We start from the raw sequence: 6014 nt of genomic DNA on the forward strand, positions 1-6014 counted from the left end.
GTGCTCACAGATCAGCAAGCTGTGAGAGGATCTGGCTTCCTGTTTCATTTCCACTGAAGTTTTCTAAGTCACACGGGCCCTCTGTGTTTCTCCATATCCAAGCCACAAGAAAAAAAAAATCATAAAAAAAAGGAGTGTAACTCAGCTATTTATAAAGGCCACATTGCTACCTCCCTCTGTGTCTTCCAAGTTGTTTGGGTGCTGGGGGATGCAGGGTGATTTTCAAACTGTGTTGCATCTCCCATCAGTGTTCTCTACCTTAGTGGAAGTCCTCAGGGGGTCCCTTCTTTTCAATTCCAGTGTCCTGTTTGATTGCTAAGATTTAACATTACTTACCATGCAATTGATGTGTTTCCATAGAAACACTGTGACCTTGAAAGGAAAGAGGTGGTCCACACAAGCATTCTTTTCTATTCAGATACAGACGATGCTATATAAAAGCAAAGTTTACACAGACAAGATTAGACAAGTCCATTGATACAGGATTTTTAATAAGAGTAAGCAAAAAGCCCTTCAAGAGTTTATTTCTTTCCCCCTCTTCACTAATCTTTTATGCTAAATGAGACCAGTTTTTTTTTTATAGTATAAGGCTAGTAATTGCTTCATTGTTACACTGTAGGAAGATGGAGCTCAATACCATAACTGAAAAGTTCACCAAATTTACTTTTCCTCTTTGAAATAATCACAAGTTATTGTTTCAGAGTCAGAAGCAACAATTTGCTCTACCTGATTTCTCTTCTCTTGACTGTTTCTCCGCATCTTAAAAAAATTACTAGAAATCATAGGGTTATGCCAATTTGTCTTTCTGCATCTTTTACTACAGTATTTTTTTAATTAGTTATACAAATGCTGTTTCTTCCTTACCACCTGTGGATCAGGAACATTTGCTAAAAAAAAAAATAAAAATAAAGGAAATTTGAAAATATGGGGTTGGAGGGGTGGCTCACCATGGTTTGATTGATTCTTCATGGGTCAGAAATGTGGCCTTGTGGCCAAGAGGGCCAATGGTATCCTAATGGTATTAGGAATAGTGTGTCCAGAGGAAAATAAATAATTTTCTGGTTTTAGTGGTTCACTTACTGCCTTTAAATGCTCTCATGCTATTCGTGTTCATGCTATTCTCATGATATGTCAGTGAGCATCCTAGGACAGCAAGTGAACCCTTAAAGACAAGGTAGGGTGCATTTATATAAATATATATATACACATGCTCACATTTATTTGTATATATGCATGATTTTCTGTTTTTTTTAGTTTGTTTGGGGTTTTATTTGTCTGTGTTCAGTTTCCATTGGCTGAAAAAGATGGTTCTGAGAGGGGAAAAACTGGGCTGGCTACAGGACCAGTGCATCTCTCCAAGAGGAGATCTGGAAAGAAAATTAGTAGGAGAGAAGAAAGAAACACTGTACATGCCCTCTTTTGCTTTACTTACTCAGCATTGGTGGTTTTGGTTTTTTTGTAATAAAGCAAAAAAGAAAGCTGTTTAAATTATGCAGTGAAAATTAGCTATCTTCACTACATTGAATTCCCTTTAATAGTCTTAAATTGCTCTATTATACTTCTTAGTCTATTTTTGTCTGGCAGGTTAGTTTGCTCTGGCCAGAAATGGTTCTGGATGTTTAGCACTGCCTGCTCATGCTCTTTTCTTGTAGTTTTCCCATTCTTTAACACTTAACACTGTATTTCCCAAACAAGCATAGCTTGTCTATCCACATAACTCTTTAATAACAATTTAGGCTTTATCCAAGCAGGAAAAACATGGATTGCCTCACTTTCCTGCTGTGCTGGGGCATGAATATATGCCTGAAGTCTGCATCTCTTCCATAGCCTTCTGAGTACCCCTACAGCAAGGTTGAAAAGGCTGGAACATCTAAACACTCTGTGTAGCAAGGCTCTAGGAACTTGGAGGAGTTTTGGAAAGAGACAAATTAACCAAGTTAAGAACAGCTTTGTTTTACTAAGTAGCTGGTGTTTGCATGCCTGCCTGTGTGCATGCTTGACCACATTCACAAGCTGAAGAGGAAATTTCCTTTGTCTGCCCCCACACTTTTGTGGTGGGTGTTATCAGGCAGCCTCTCCTACTCGTGACATTCCCTTGCAAAGGTTCTGTGTGATGTAGAAAATGAGTTCTGCATTTGGCTTCACCCCAGCTCACCATGCTTGTCACCCTGCTCACCATGGGAGGAGAGATCTTGGGCTTCAACAGCAGCTGGGAAAACAGGAACATGACCTGGCATAACATCATCCAGCTATCTGAAAGCTTTAAGCACAAATGCTTGAAATGAGTTTGTCTCAGAATTGCAGGCAGTTCCATGTCTTACAGAGCTCCAGAGCCAACTTCTTCCTTTCTTTCTGCTTTCTCCCTTTCTATCACAAGCAGACTGACAGAGACCAATGTCCTCAACTTCCGATTGCATCTTGTCACTTTTGTTTGACTGCAACAAGTTGTCCTACCCTTTCATTTGTTACCTGGAAGAAAATCACCCTTTTAGGAATAGTTATCCTTATCATTGGCATGTTACAGCTGCAGCCAGGGAGGTTAGGGATAGAAGGGGTGCTGCCCTATACAGGTGCACAGTGGGTTACTTAGTGGGTCAACAGGTTGTTCCTTTCCTTTGATAAGGGGACTAGCATCAATACAATCCACTTTCTGGACAGATCTATCTTTTGGAAGCATCAAGCAAGTTCTTAGTGCATAGTTACCTTCTGGTGCCTGAGGTTGGGTACAGGAGATCAACATCTTTGGGAAAAGTAATTGCTGTTCCAAAACCTGTGATGGCCCTTGCTTTTGGATAGATATTTGTAAATCATGTACTTCATACTTGGAATAAGAGTCCACATTACAGCTTCTTTTTCTTCAGAATCAGTGTGCTAGGATTCAGAATGCAGCTGTTTCTCCTTGAAGCTGTAAGACATTACTGCCAGAAGAAACAAAATGCAGCCTATTTGTAGGCACTTGCCTTTCTTTTTTTACTCCCTGTCAGTGCCTGGCTTTGCAACACTGACTAAATATTTATGTTTCGCTGTCAAAAGTGTGGAGCAGCAGAGCAAAATAAGCATTTTAAGAACTGGTTGCTGCGAGTTACTCATTGAGACTACAGCACCAAAGATCAGAGCATCAGAGCATCCCCCTTCCTCAGGCTTCTCTTCTGGAAGGGGTGTGAGCCACTTTCTGCCACCTCTGCTAAGAACAGCAGCAGCCATCAGTGCTGGCTTCTTTTGTACTGGAACAGCAAAACAGGTTCCCTATGGAGAAGAAAAGAGCTCATTCTTTTTGAAGGAAGGAGCTGCCCCAGCCCAAAGCATCAAATGCCATTAGTAAAAAGAAGAAACTTTCTTCATAGAGAGACTTATCATCAATCAGGAAAACATATGTGGAAACCAAGGCTAGAAAGAGCAAGCAGTAGCCTGTACACAAAGGAGCAACAGTGCTGATGGAACAAGTCAGGGAGAGACAAGGGCTTGAGCATGTAGGTACCCTCTTTCATAATACAGCTTATTGAGATAAATGGCTTTTAAATTAACAGACACAGTAACAGAAGATGTTCTTTTTCTGAAAGATGCTTTGTGCAGCTGATAGTTTTGCTTATAGTAGACTGCAAAGATAAACATCCTGGTTCTATGTGTTGTTTTCTTTCCCCTAGCTCCTAAGAGAATCGACATTCATGCTGACAGCTGAAATTAATATATGTGCTTCTTCATTTTGCAGGTCAAAACAATCTACTCCTAAGCTAATATATACTATACTTCTGTATATATTTCACAACACAGAAGGATGATGTTAATTTCTTTTAATTAAGATATGAGACAGGAATTCAGAGGATGAAAGTCTATTTTTGCACTTGCCAAAATCTTAGGCATCTTCAGCAAATCTTTTTACCACCTGTTTAAAAAGGGGAAAGGAAAAAAAAGAATCTTTCTCCATCTGTAAAGCAAAGTTTGATGATTAAAATCAAAATGCTGCAAATACCATGGTGATGGAGTCTCTTCAGCTGAATGTACAGCCCCTGCTGCAGTGACAAGCAGCACTCTCCTCTCCACTTGCAGTTAGTGACAATAAAGACAGAATTCTCCTACTTGCAAGAGATGTCAGCACCTTCATCACAAAGGATTCAGTGATTTATTTTTCCAATTCAATTTTCTATGGATCTCACCCCTTCTGACATTCTACTGTTTAGACTGCAAATATTAGGATTTCTGCTTCTCTGGCATGTAAATGACATGCATTTTGTTTTAAAAATAGCCCATGTTGAGGATGTGAAGATGACATTTTCTAGCTGTTCGCATATAGCTGCTTCTCAAAACCACACATAAACACACATCTCCCTGGACACACCTTCCTTCCACCTTGTCTCAGTGACTCTGGATGTTCAGAGGATTTCTGGAGATCCCATAGCCCTGCAAGAACTGTTGCTCTCTCAGCCTGTCAGACACCCAGGGACCCCAGATGCCACCCCTGGGTGTGCACAAAGCAGCCTCTGCAGCACAGCCCAGCAAGTCTGAGCCATCCCCAGCCCTGTGGACTCCAAGTGTGTTTGCTGCAAGTTACAGGAGTCTAGGAGCTGTTGCTTCACTTCAGCTTCTTGCAGTTGTTTCACAGGGAGAAGGTACAGGTTTTGTGTAGCAATAGAAGAAGAAAGCAGAAGTCTTCCTCCTAAGTGCAGGAGAAGGAGGAGTGTGTCTTGGCTTTTGCCTTTATTTTCTCAAAATTATGCCTAGATTTAACCATATCCTCTGAAGTATTTGGATTTACATTACAAAAGAATAATCCTATTTTCTGTGGCTTTCATGATGGCAGTTTGAAAATGCTCGAATCTTCCACCTCATTTTTCTGTGGAGTTCTACATTTGAAAGGATCATTAACTACACAATCCCATAATTGGATCCTTACGTCACAATTTTTCTTTGAAAAGCTTAAATGGTTTCTGCAAATGCTAATAAACTTATTTTAGCACTGAGAGCACAATTGTCTGGGAGGAGAAATGAAAGGGAGACCATCTAAACTTCCATTTTTGTGAGGGAAGGAATCTGACAGCCTGGAGGCACAGCAGGAAACCAATGAGGAACAGAATGTACAGCCACTGCTGCTGGTAAATATAGCTCAGCTCTGAGGCATGGAAGAGCCTTGCTCTTGGGGTCTCCCCTGCTACCACATCTCTTATGTCACAAAAAAAACCCTTCAGGATGTTTTCAAAAAGTCAAATTCAATGCAGGTATTATGTCTCTTCACCTACTGTAAAAAGCACAGAAGGTGCTTTTATACAGATCATACAAGGATAATGTTGCTAGATTTATTTTTTTAAAGGCTTCAGTTAGGTCTAACTAAAATATTAAACTCCAGTCTCTACTAGTGAAGCTATTTGGCCATAAATTCCATATTAGAAGTGAAAAAATTCCACACACAAGAAATTTTATGCTTTGCTCCATTTGCTTTTTTTTTCATAGTGAGCACAGGAGCAGCCCCTCCTCCACTGACCTTCAAGTGTGTTCTCATATGAAATGTACTTGAATGACTCAAATAGCATCATGATAAAGTAAATATCATGTAGTTATATTTTCTTCTACTGGCAATATTTCCAGGTGACAGACTTCATAAAGAGCTACACCCCCTAGGAAAATAATTTTTGCTCAATAAACAAATACAGAGAGCTGTTATAGGGGCCTCATCCATAAATGATCCTCTACCTTTATGTGGCAATATGTCAGGTGCAAATGAGCAACTCATCAGAAGCTGAGACATTTCTATAGTCAAACAGGGGGCCTAAAATGCTAACGTTGAGGCTCCAGATGGTAGTAGGTTTTTCAAACTGAACACCATGTATCTCCTCCATACATGGACCTATAGTTTTGGGAAGCTTCCTCCCCCCAAAATGTAACATTGGATTTGTCTTGTTTATGGATTTTATAAAAAATGTAAAAAACCCAGGCTAAGTGTGGCTGCAGGAACAGCAAATACAGGCTAGCCAGCACCCATCCTCATTAGAAATCAGATTGTGAGAGCTCAGAACCTGTGC

The sequence above is a fragment of the Calypte anna genome, chromosome 2 (assembly GCF_003957555.1).
Source record: "Calypte anna isolate BGI_N300 chromosome 2, bCalAnn1_v1.p, whole genome shotgun sequence".
Classification (NCBI taxonomy): Eukaryota; Metazoa; Chordata; class Aves; order Apodiformes; family Trochilidae; genus Calypte; species Calypte anna.